Source organism: Ananas comosus, unplaced genomic scaffold (genome assembly GCF_001540865.1).
Source record: "Ananas comosus cultivar F153 unplaced genomic scaffold, ASM154086v1, whole genome shotgun sequence".
Classification (NCBI taxonomy): Eukaryota; Viridiplantae; Streptophyta; class Magnoliopsida; order Poales; family Bromeliaceae; genus Ananas; species Ananas comosus.
The window spans coordinates 29,078-42,302 of NW_017893508.1; the positions used below are offsets into that span (position 1 = coordinate 29,078).

The 13,225-nt window shown below is 43.7% G+C and overlaps 1 long non-coding RNA gene across 1 annotated transcript; it reads left to right on the top strand.

Annotated features, from left to right (window-relative positions):
- Positions 1-1,296: 1,296 nt before the first annotated feature.
- LOC109706198 lies at positions 1,297-1,691 on the top strand. Its single transcript, XR_002215111.1, has 3 exons — positions 1,297-1,376; positions 1,467-1,527; positions 1,610-1,691. It is a non-coding gene; the product is annotated as an uncharacterized LOC109706198 (long non-coding RNA).
- The last annotated feature ends 11,534 nt before the right edge of the window (positions 1,692-13,225 follow it).

Below are 13,225 nucleotides of genomic sequence, written 5' to 3' on the forward strand. Positions count from 1 at the left end.
TAGTTGGCTTGTATTATGTAGACATGTTTCTTCTGCTGCTCTAAGTTATTAATTCCTTTTGATGATAAAATGAAGGATGACTTGTTACTGTCTTCTGAATTAGCAGCCTAACGTACACACTACCTAGTGCAGCGCAAAGCACTCAGAACCTTATGTTGCTACAAAAATCGCCTTTTGATTTTTCTGCAAGTCCTTTCCGCCTTGAAAATATTAAATCAAGCGATTGCCTTGTATCTCCTGATATTCAGTGTCTAAAGACTATCATAGTCTCCCAAACATTTCCATTCCTAATGTATCATTGATTCACTTCACACAGTCACTTGTACTCTTGCTTCTTTGCCTGTTGGATTAAAAAAGGGCACATAGAGACTTAAAATTTATTCTTGATTAGTGTTATTGATGAACTAATTTTACAAGAACGCATAGTTAAGAGGATTCTTTCTGAGAGTGCATTGATATAATATTTTCTTTGCAGATGCTTAAGACCTATTCGTGATTTGAAATTTCTGTCATTTATTGCAGGCAATACAATGCCTTGGTGGCAATGGGTACGTTAACGAGTACCCAACTGGTCGCCTTCTGAGAGATGCTAAACTATTCGAGATTGGTGCGGGCACTAGTGAGATACGAAGAATGATCATCGGCCGTGCGCTCTTCAAAGAAGAATGATGGAAAAAAACAGTGTCGGGTGGTGATGATAATAAATTATCATGAGAACCTCCATGGGGATTAGGTTTTGATGGAACTACAGGATACAAACGCTTGATTTTACTCTTCATATTGTTCCATCTGAATAACCTGTATTTGCACTTTCAAGAGCTTCCTCTCAATACACAATAAAATAACTAACTTTGATGCATACGCATTTGCATGCTACAGTCCACAGGTGGATATTGTACAAATTCTATGGAAATGAAGTTGTTGAGCAAGCATTTATTGGCTAAACTACGACCTGCATACTAAGTTCTGGTATGGTACACTGATCTGAAGAAAGCATATTTTGGATTGAAAAATCTCCTAGAAAAGACAGAGCGTAAGACTCGTAATTCCATTGATTCAAATTCATATTCCACGGTGGTCTTCATTATCTGAATTTAACGAGTTGGTTGTAGGCAAAAGATGATGTTGCAAAGGGTAAGTTCTGTCTAGCTGTTGAGGACTTCAAGGAAGCCCTTGCATTTTTTTTTTTTTTGAGAGATAGGTAGCATACTATCCATTTCGTTTATTTTAACAAAAACATTCCTTTCTTACAAAGGTGGTGGTAAGATGGGGAAGAAAGCAGTTGGACATAGTTATTCTTCTGTTCTTTCTGCACTTATAATTCAACTTGGAAGCCGTCATGGTGTTTCTGGATATGGACAACAGGAATATTATAGGTGAAGTTACAATAAGATTCCAAGATTTCATCTTTAACATGGTTGATTTACCTAATAATATGGAAATTCTTCTGTTATTCTACTATGCAGATCACTGTTGACTGCTTTTCAGTCATTTTGTGATTGCGTTGGGGATATTGAAATGGGAAAGGTTGCAGTTTCTGAATTCCTAGACATATGCCTTTAAATTATAGAATGCAGCTATGTCATATGTAATGTTTGTTCTTGTGTAGATTTTGGCTAGAGATGGAGAAGAGACCGAAAAAGAGAAGTGGACTGAACTTATTCAAGAGATTGCATGCTGTACCTCGATAAAGAGGCCTAAAGAGGTAATTTGTTGAGATCGTTCAGGTTTCTGTTCCCTTTACATCTCGTCAAGAGCTCTTTTAGGGAGCCTAATTAATAGGATCTCTTAAATGAAACTTTGGTTTTATACCGTTTTGGTGTTTCAGGAAACTATAACATGTAATTATACTGTTCTTTCCATACATCTTGATCTACTCGTTAAGGTAATTATCTTGGAGACCGTCGCTCCTTTTTTACTTCTGTTTTACCGTTATCTTTTAGTTTGCATAAGAAAAGATGAAACTATTGTGCAACTAGATGGATTGTTATCGTGTCTAAGCTATGGTTTCTATTATCGTCTCTTAGCTGTGGTTCCTGTTTGTAATATCATCAACATGATATGTATAGTTTCGTTTTTATTTTTATTTTTTACAATCTGGCATGCAGCTTGCAACACTAAACTGTTGAATGCATATATAAAAGTAGTACTAAAATAAAAATTGCAGTAAACATGAGTGAACAATTTAAGCAACAATTATCTCTAAGCCTAAATTTAATTTGAAGCCAAGTAAAGCACCAGTTCCCAGCCCCACCACATAGTAACAATCAAGATTAACGTAGGCTACAGTAGACTGCCAACCAGCTCCAATGGCTACCCCTGATCAGCAAATTTAGACAGAATTTTAGAATATCCTTAATTCAAAGAGAAGTTATCCGATCTGTTTTAACATCATAACTCACCTGATAAAACTGGTTGTATGCTACTGAGGAAAATCAAAGCCGCCAAGAAGAAAGCAAGTTTGCTTACTTTAGCCATAACATGCTGATTCTCAGTGAATAGTGCGGGGAAATGCTCCCGTGATATGTTTATGTTTCAATAACAGTTTGAGCTTTACTCACCTTCAAATTAGGAGCTCAATCAAAATTATAATCAAGTGGAGCTGATTGCAAAACAGAAAATATGAAAGCGTCGGTGAATTTCTGCTCCGACAAAATTCACCTTTTATGTAGTAATTGCTTGATGAAGTTCAAAGTAGTTCATTATCACGTTTTATATATTTATTTTCTCTTCAGTTACTATGATATTTTGATACTATATTTGATAGCAGATGTATTAGCTTTAATTTTTCCAGTAGACTCTACCTTAATTTTTTTGCATAGTCTGAAGGTAATGGTATTTCAACTTCAAACTCATTTAAGAATGTCAAATAACATCGGTCTGGTATTCGCGCAAATTGCTTGTTGGTCTATCAATGTGTATTTGTTATAATCTAAATTTCTGAGATCTATTAAATAATAGTTGGATTCTAATCTTCTATTCACTATCTGAAATTTTTTTCGATGTTCTCATGTTTATTTTTAGATGTACTTGTCTACTTAATTTGAGTGCTATTGTTACAAAATGAAAAGGAAAAGTTAGACCAAATCAGTACAACCTAACTTTCATGTTTTTCAAAAATTTGATATGATGATTTTTATTTGGTAATTTCTAACACTGATTTTAAGATTTCTTTTTTGTTGATCCAGAATAGCTGGAGCTGCGGAAATTGAAGTGGGAAGCAAGAGTTTCAACCATGCGGTGTTTGTTATTTTTTTGCTACATTTTGAACAAGTAATTTTTGTTAGAACTTATGTTTGAAATTTAATTTGAATTCTGCTATTGTAATTTGAGAGTTTAGACTATTTGTTATACAAATTATTAATGCTTTTTGGTTACTACTATTTTTTAATATTTCAATTCATTGTAGTATTTAGTTGTTAATCAAGTATTTTAATATTAATTTAATTGCCGCTATAAGCTTTATTAATCAATCATTTAGTATGTTTTTTGCGGCAATTATAATTAATTGTAGCGGCATTTATAATAGTTGTTATTGTATATTATTTAGCGGCATTTATAATAGTTGTTATTGCATACTATTTAGCGGCATTTATAATAGTCGTTATTGTATAATATTTAGCGGCATTTATTTGGATTTTTACCAATCGCCGGAATAAATGCCGCTAAAATTTTTAGCGACCCTGCCAATAGCGGCAATTATTAAAATTGCCACAAAATATTTTAGCGGCAATTGTAATTACCACTAATTTAAAAAATAATCGCCGCTAAAAAGTAATTTTGTTGTAGTGACTTGCCAAAACTCTAGAGATCGAACTTTTAGGCCGGTACACCATCGACGGCCCTCCACTAAGTGTGGAAAAGTTCGGTATACATATCGAACACTCGAACCTCGCAATTTGCAACGGTCCAGTGTGTTACATTCACCCATCCTAAAAAGGAGTTTCGTCCGCGAAACTCGAAGCCAACATACCTCAAAGCTCCATTTGAAAAAGATGGGGATAGCGCTCCCGCAGCGCACTCTCTAGCTCCCACGTGGCCTCCCGCTCCCCGTGGTTGCTCCAAAGAACCTTCACGTGCGGAATATCCCGATTCCGCAGCTTCTTCACTTCGCGAGCTAGAATCTTCACAGGTTGCTCCTCGAAGCTCAAGTCGTCCCGCAACTCCACAGGTGTGGCATCCAACACATGAGTCGGGTCGAAAACATACTTCCGAAGGACCGATACATGAAAGACGTTGTGTACACCCGATAGGTTCGGCGGTAGAGCAAGTCTATACGCTACCGGGCCTACACGCTCCAAAACCTCATACGGTCCAATATATCGGGGGCTCAACTTACCCCAGATTCCAAATCTTCTAATTCCTCGAGTCGGCGAAACTTTCAAGAAGACGTGGTCTCCGATCTGAAACTCCAAGTCTCGTCGCCGCCTGTCAGCGTAACTCCTCTGCCTACTCTGGGCCGTCAACAATCGCTCCCGAGCAATGCGAACCTTGTCCTCTGCTTCCTGGAGCACATCAGGGCCTAAAGCCAATCTCTCGCCAACTTCGCTCCAATGAAGTGGCGATCTACACTTCCGTCCATAAAGTGCCTCGAACGGTGCCATCTTAATGCTTGCTTGATAACTGTTGTTATAAGCAAACTCTGCCATCGGTAGATGCTGCGACCATCCTCCTTGGAAGTCTATCACACATGCTCGGAGCATATCTTCTAAAGTCTGAATGGTACGCTCCGACTGTCCGTCACTCTGAGGGTGGAAAGCAATGCTGAAGTCCAGTCGTGTGCCCAAGGCGTCCTGCAGATTCCTCCAAAAATGAGACACAAACCGAGTGTCTCGATCAGATACTATCGATGTAGGCACTCCATGAAGCCGCACAATCTCATCAAGGTACACTTGCGCGAGCTTCTCTCCGGTCCAAGTAGTATGAATAGGTATGAAGTGCGCCGACTTCATCAACCTATCCACGATCACCCATATAGCGTCATGCCCGGCCTAAGAGCGAGGCAATCCTGTCACAAAGTCCATGGTGATCTTCTCCCATTTCCACACGGGAATAGGCAAACTCTGAAGTTTTCCCGCGGGAACTCGGTGCTCAGCCTTTACTTGTTGGCAAGTTAAACATCTAGCAACAAACTCACCAACGTCCTTTTTCATCCCGGGTCACCAATAAAGCAACTTTAAATCTTTATACATCTTGGTGCCACCCGGATGTATAGCATACGGTGCTCGGTGTGCTTCTTGAAGAATATCCTCTTTAATCCCCGAATCCGCGGGTACACAAATCCGCCCACGAAAACGCATCAATCCCTGATCATCCAAAAGGAAGTCGCCGGTGCAACCATCAACCATTTTATCTCGAATCTTTTGCAATTCCAAATCGGAAACTTGCTTTTCTTTAATTCTATCCAATAATGTAGGTTGCACCACCAACGTCATCAACCTCAAAGGCGTGTCAGGAGTCACCACCTCCAACTCCAACCGCTTCATCTGCTCGATCAACTGCGGTTGAGTAACCAAATGCATCGCTAAGTTTTCCGTCGATTTCCTACTTAACGCATCCACCACCACGTTAGCCTTGCCCGGGTGATAGAGAATAGTCAGATCATAATCCTTGAGCAGCTCCAACCATCTGCGCTGCCTCAAGTTCAACTCCTTCTGAGTAAACATGTACTTTAAGCTCTTGTGGTCCGTGTATACTTCACACCGCTCGCCATAAAGATAGTGGCGCCATAGCTTCAATGCGAACACTACGGCCGCCAACTCCAAATCATGCGTCGGGTAGTTCCTTTCATATTCCTTTAGTTTGCGAGAAGCATACGCGATCACCTTGCCATCCTGCATCAATACACAGCCGAGTCCACTAAGTGAAGCATCACTATATACCACATACCCTGCTCCAGCTACTGGTAGGGTCAAGATCGGGGCGGTCGTCAATCTCTGCTTCAACTCTTGGAAGCTTCGCTCGCACGCATCATTCCAAATGAACTTGACTCCTTTGTGCGTGAGCCTCGTGAGGGGAGTAGATAGTTTAGCAAACCCCTCTACAAATCTCCGGTAGTAGCCGGCCAATCCAAGAAAGCTCCATATCTCCGTGACGCTCATCGGTCTCAGCCAATCCTTGATTGCTTCAATCTTTTTAGGATCCACGGCTATACCCGATCCCGATATCAAATGTCCAAGGAAGGCTACCTCTCGAAGCCAAAATTCACACTTTTTCAGCTTGGCATAAAGCTCCTTTTCCCGAAGTATTTGAAGTACAAGCCTTAAATGCTCCTCGTGAACCGCATCGCTTCGGGAGTAAACCAAAATGTCGTCGATGAACACCACGACAAACCTGTCCAGATATGGCTTGAAAACACGGTTCATCAAATCCATAAAAGCTACCGGGGCATTAGTAAGCCCAAACGGCATCACTGTGAACTCATAGTGTCCATACCGTGTTCTAAAAGCCGTCTTCGATACATCCTCGGGTTTGATCTTCAATTGGTGGTATCCAGACTGCAAATCTATCTTAGAATACACATACGATCCCTGAAGCTGATCAAACAAGTCGTCGATCCTCGGCAACGGATACTTGTTCTTGATCGTGACTTTGTTGAGTTCACGATAATCCACACAAAGGCGAAGTGATCCGTCTTTCTTCTTGACGAACAAAACTGGTGCTCCCCAAGGCGAGACGCTCGGTCGAATGAAGCCCTTGTCCAACAAATCCTGCAACTGTGCCCTCAGCTCCCTCAGCTCTGCCGGTGCCATCCTATAGGGCGCCTTTGAGATTGGGGTAGTCCCAGGGGCGAGATCTACCACAAACTCGATCTCCCTATCAGGAGGCATATCCGGTAGCTCAGTTGGAAACACATCCCGAAACTCCCGCACCATCGGGATATCCTCAATCCTAGCGGTATCATCCTCGCCTCTCAGCACAACACTACACAACCCCTACTGATCAGCTGCCTAGCTCGAGATGAGCTGATCGTCATCGCGAAAAGCGAACTCCGGCATCCTTTAAACACAACCTCAGTCTGCCCCGGTTCTCTAAAGGTAACCATGCGATTCTTACAATCAATCCTGGCATAGTACTTGGTCAACCAATCCATGCCCAAGACCACGTCAAAATCCCCCAGCTTGCACAAGGTTAGCAAATCCACGGGCATAATCCAATCTCCTACCCAAACAGGGCAACTGGGGCTATACTCTCTAATATCCAAAACGTGGTCGGGTACAACAACATGTCCCGTATGCAACAAAGGAACCAATGGAATGCCATGCAACTCGGCAAACAGCCGATCTATGAATGAATGCGATGCACCGGTATCAAATAAAGCACGAACTCTAATGCCATCAAGTAAAATGATACCTGCAACCACATCCTCGGCTGCTGCCGCCTCCTCGGTCTGAGCGGCATACATGCGTCCACTCGGGGCCTGTCGAGATCCTTCGCTCTGGCGCTGGACGGGTGGCCACCCAGGCTGATACTGCGCTGACGGGTTCCCCTGGCTGGCGGCTGGTAGAGCCAGTGCCGATGCAGTCGACGGTGCTGGTGAAGAACCCCTCGGGCACTCAGTCCGTATGTGGCCCTCCTGGCCACACTGGAAGCACCTGCCCGCCCGCTGTGGACACTGCGGTGGGTAATGGGGACCACCGCAGATCACACACGGGGAAGGCCGGCGCCGATCAGATCCTCCTCGATGCGCCGCTGAGCTGCGTCCACGCTGCTGGCTCCTAGAATGTTTCGGCGGCCTCCTAGAGTGCGTCTGGCTCGCACCCTCAGCCGCAAGCCTCTTGGCCTTCCCTTTGTCTCTAGCCTCTCGCTGCTCCTGGACATCCGCCGCGCCACTCTCCACAATGAGCGCGCGATCCACCACCTCCCGGTAGGTTTGGAGGTTAGAGGATTGCACAAACCGAAAGATAGACGGTCTCAATCCTCGCTCGAAGATGCGGGCCTTGTCCTCATCGTCCCGCACGACGAAGGGCACGCAATGCAGAAGCCGAGAAAACTCTCTCTCGTACTCGACCACAGTCCGGTCGCCCTGGCGCAAGTTGCGCAAGTCTTGCTCCATCTTCCTCCATCTTCCTCTTGACGTTGGTCGAGAAGTAATGAGCCAAAAGAAGCTCCTTGAACCTCGGCCAAGTGATAGCCGCCAAGTCTGTGCGGGGGTTTTCCTGGAGATCCAACCACCAGCGGTAGGCCTCGCCGTCCAAGTGGTGAGTGGCGAGCCAAACTCTGTCCCTCTCCTCCACGAAGGTGTCGCGGAAGAGCTTCTCCATATGCATCAACCACTTCTCCACGATCCAGTGGTCGACCTTCTCGCCGTCGAAGACTCGGGGGCTGCACCTCCTGAACTCATTGAGGCGCTCCATCAGTCTATCTCGCTCCGCCCCCTCAACCAAAGTAGGGAAAGCTGCTCCAACCGGGGGCCTCTGCACAGGTGGTGCCACCAAAACCTCCTCCCGGGGCGCAGCCGCAGGCGCCGCACGCGAAGAACTGGGCGCGGGGGACTCGACATCTCGTGGCGTACTCCACATAAGGGTGCTCGCGTGTGACGCTCTCTCTAGAAGCTCTGCTGCTGGCATGAGTAATGTCAGTCCGCGAGCCGCCTGTTTGGTCGTTTTCTTCCTCCAAAACCGCCAATGACAGGTTTTCTACTTGTATCGCGACAGAGTCCCAGGGGTGGGGGGGGGGGCGGGGCTCTGTACAATTCAAGTCGCAATCAATACAATGTAGAAGTTCCAACCGAGGAACCCATAATCAATTGCATTAATGAAGGTATAACCTACATATACACATCCTAATATATTATGCATTCATATCATATTCATCTGCATTTTAGCCTCAACTACCATACTTTTTCATAACAAATCCACTAAATTTATTACAACATTATATGCTTTAATACATCATTGTTACATGTGTTCCCTTCATTTTTTTAACCCCCCTTAAAAAAAAAAAACCTAAAAAATGTCGAAGGTACTGCTAGTATAGTTCCTGAGGTAGGCGCTATCCTAACGAGCTAGCCCTTTCCTCGCCTGCGGTGGCGCGCTCAAAGGCGAACCTTAAACACCCAAAACACTGTGGGTGAGAACCTAAACTCCATGGTTACAGTGGTACGGCCACCCAAGAGAGCTCGACCAATAGGATACAAGGAGGCACTGCAAGTTAGTTGATTAAACAGATAGAATAAATATTATCTATTATGCCAATAAAACATGCATTGCCTCACAATGCAATAAGCATATGCTATATGCAATCATAAGCAATACATGCAACTATCAAACCAGTATTCATTCGATAACTTTCATCTGCTTAACCGCATCTAGTCATCGCATTCGATATCTAAGGTTCCTATCTTAATTCTTTGTCAATAGTTTAATCATAATTTCATCTACTTTTCAAGCTAACGCACCCGACTCGTTTTTTGAGATATGTATGCGGAGTACGACACTAGAACAGGCTCGAGCAGAACGTCTCACAATACACATCAGCTAAATCCTGCTAGGACTATGATACCAAATCCAATAACTCTAATGCATATTGTTTACATTACATTTGGTATGACCTCAATCTTACTGGTTAACCATGTTACCCAATAACTCAACACCATAAATCCTTAATAACGGGTGACCGAACCTCCCTGGACCCGTCATCTGGGGACTTTACTGTGCGGCGCCGCAGTGGTGAACCCGAGCGGCACCAGCCCGATGAAGCACGTCTCTCAAGCCAAGAGTAACGTGATATCGATCCAATCCTCAACTGGGATTCTAGCCCTCGTCCACAGACCAAATGTCATATAGGTCTCTACTTATTTAATCATCAACTCTTTATGTCCACTTTGACAATGTCAATATTGGTTAAACTATTTTACAATCACGTTCTGATGCATAATCAATGTCTCTATGTTTTAACAGTCACTTGTTTAGCATAATGTTCAAGTCAACTTCCATTTACACAAAATAAGCTCAACATACATTAATGACACCAGAATATACATGCTCATCACCTACAAGTGTTTGCTAAGGTTTAAAGATACTAGGTTTCAATGACTTACTCTTGATCTAATTAATATATAAATGTCTTATTATGTTCAAACAGGAATATGTCATCAAGTATGTTTTTCTATTTAACATAATCCACAATATGTAAATTCATAATATATCATCATGCACATATACCACTAGCATCACATGATATGTCAACATACATATAGTCATTATCCAAAATAGTCCATATTTAGCATCTCGTGCATTCTTTTAGCACTTAATTCATTATGCATTACATTTAGCATATTCTACAACATGTCATCATACATTTCTTTTATGATGTTCTTATAATGCTAACATTCATACGCCCTTTATATTATGCATTCAAAGCATTAATCATATGCATTTCTATAGTATGTTAACATGCATTCTTTTCACATTCTTATATTATGTCAATATGCATCAATATGAAATTTCATTTCTCTTAGATATACAGGCGACCTAGTCGCTTCGGTAAGCACAACCCACCTTATTTCGCATTCCGATTGCTTGTCGACACTTCCAATCGGCCGCCCGCGGCATCCGGCACCCGGCTTGGCCCGATACTGCAACTGCACCTCAACCATGCTCCGCTTCGCAGCCCCGAAACTTATAGGTCTTCGGTTATGTGCCACGATGCCTCAAATCCATTTCCACGATTTTACGACGTCACCTCGGCCCTTCCGGCGGACCCGAAGCCTAAACGTCCATTTCTTTAATAACTTTGTAACGGCTCGTCGGATTGCCGAACCGTCTTCGCCAATGTGTTCGTTTACCTAGCAATTTGGTTTACGGAGGGTCAAATTAGATCAAACCCTCATATTTTACAAAATCCCATTTTTGAGCCCTAGATGCCATTAACCTCCACATAATCTAAATTAAATGTAGCAACATGCTAACAAAGCTCATTAGAGGCTATTAGAACACTTAATGTGAAGGATTAAGCCAAATCCCAAAAGCTTACCACAATGTGAACGCCGCGACGACAACACACCGCTCCAACGGCCGCACGAAAGCCCGATCCGTCGCCTCCAACGTGTTCGCAAGCATCTTCTCCACCAACCCTCCAATTTTTAGAGAGAGATTTAGAGAGATGAAAGAGATATCTAGAGAGAGGAAGGAGAATTTCTCTCTCCCTCTCCATGCGGGTGTGTGTGTCGTGTGTGTGTGTGTGTGTGTGTGTGTGTGTTGGCTGGTTGAGGGAGGAAGAAGAAGAGGTCAACATTCCTCTCAAGTCAACACCAAAACACTATTCACCCCGGGCAGTTTTTGCAGTTCGGAACAGTTGGAGCCCTTCTGAATGTCCGTTTGAGCTCAAATTTGACATGCAGGCTCAATTTAACGTACTGAGTGAGAAAAATATGAAACTTTGCCGAAAACTGTGCCGAACTGTAATCTTTATTAGATAACTCTCGGATTTTATTTCTCACTCTACGGGTGTCAGAAAAATATGAAACTTTAAATCTATCCTCATAAAAATATTTCTGACTTATCCTCCAATTTTCATAATTTTCTGAGATTGTGCATTTTCTGCTAATTTATCTGTCCCGTTTCCAATAGAAAATTCTAGATCTTCTGTTTTCATTCCGATTTCAGCACAAGTCACTTCTGACTTATGTTTTACTTCTATAAATCCAATAAAAATAGTTTCTCACACTATTTTTATTTATTTTTATTTTTTTATACCAAAATCTTGTATGTTCCTTCTCCACCCCTTAAAAGAATTTCGTCCGCGAAATTCAAATCACGCCTCAATTCAGCTCCATGAGCAATTGAGGGTACCAACTCATTCTCCCACTCGAGAGCGGCTTCACACTATCGTTGTTCCAAAAGCGACTCATACTAGAGGACATGGGTTTAATATTAAACACATTTGCAAAATGTGATACAAAAGTGCATCACGGGTCTTGCAAGTCATAGTGGCAGCGCAAGTCGGTACTCAACGACTCTACGTGCTCCAACACCACTCACCATTCGATACACAAAGAACTCTTCTTTGCACTTACCTTCCCTTCAGGGAATACATTCTGATTCGATCACCGACATTGCTTAGGAGCAATATCACCGATGCATCGCTTCGTCATGAGTGCTCTAATTTCGCACTGACCCTTAACTTTAACGCGAGATGGCCCACTTCGGCACATCTCAAGTCTTAGTTCGCTTACGAGCATAGTCTCCAACATCACGTGGCTTTCCACTAGATTGATGTCTCACAAGGAGTACTTCATCATCTGATACCACATGCCACGATCAATATCAAACTATTCTCACAACGAGCTCACGCGAGCACTTCGTTCGTGAATTCGAGTCAAACTCCTCGATAAGGCTATCTGCCAAATCGCTCTCGTCGGTCTCCACAGGTGGACCAAAATCCACCAATCCTACGTAGGCCTACGCCTAAACCTGTCTCAATACGCAGCATCTCTCGCTCGCAAATGCAGACCCAATCATGATCGGGCGAAATTCTCACTTGGGAATTCGCACACACTCCAACCAGGAGCAACTAAGACCCCAAACCACATCAAGTCCTCGGGTTGGGTCACAACCATACTCAGTGTACCATCGGTTACACAATCTATCACGTGGCATTCCACACTTCCGGGTCTAAGCTCGGACTACCGTCCGGACCGGAACTCTGCCCTACCCGTAGGTACCGGGCCGCTGTCACTCACGCTGACTGCGCCTGCCCAAAGGGCCCAGGCTCCACAGTCCACAAATGGTCCAGGCACGGGTCGTCCCCAAGCACTACCCACCGTCGTCGTCCTACACGACATACTCTACCGAGTCACACGTACCAATATCGACCCCTATGCACCTAGTGCGAGTCACCAGTCCCACGAGTGATCCATGACACGCTTCACACCTAGCAATACTCAAGTGCTACTGCCAATACACTCTTTCGGCTGAATCCACATCCGCACTCTACGGGTATCTACACTCGAGCGCTCTATGCCTCTACAGCGTTCCACACGAAGTCCAGCGTTAGGCAATCTTGCCTATGCACACCGGCCGCACGAGCATAACCGCCTACCTCACCTTGAGGTACTACTAGGCCCACGTGCTCAAACTTGGTCACTAATCGACCGTTCTCTCAATAGTGATGCTACTTTTACTGTTCGATCTACCGGAATGACATCCAAAATTTTCGGACCTCTCGGGTGTTCTCATAAGCATCATGGCTCAACTCTCGCAATTCACTATTCATATTGCTC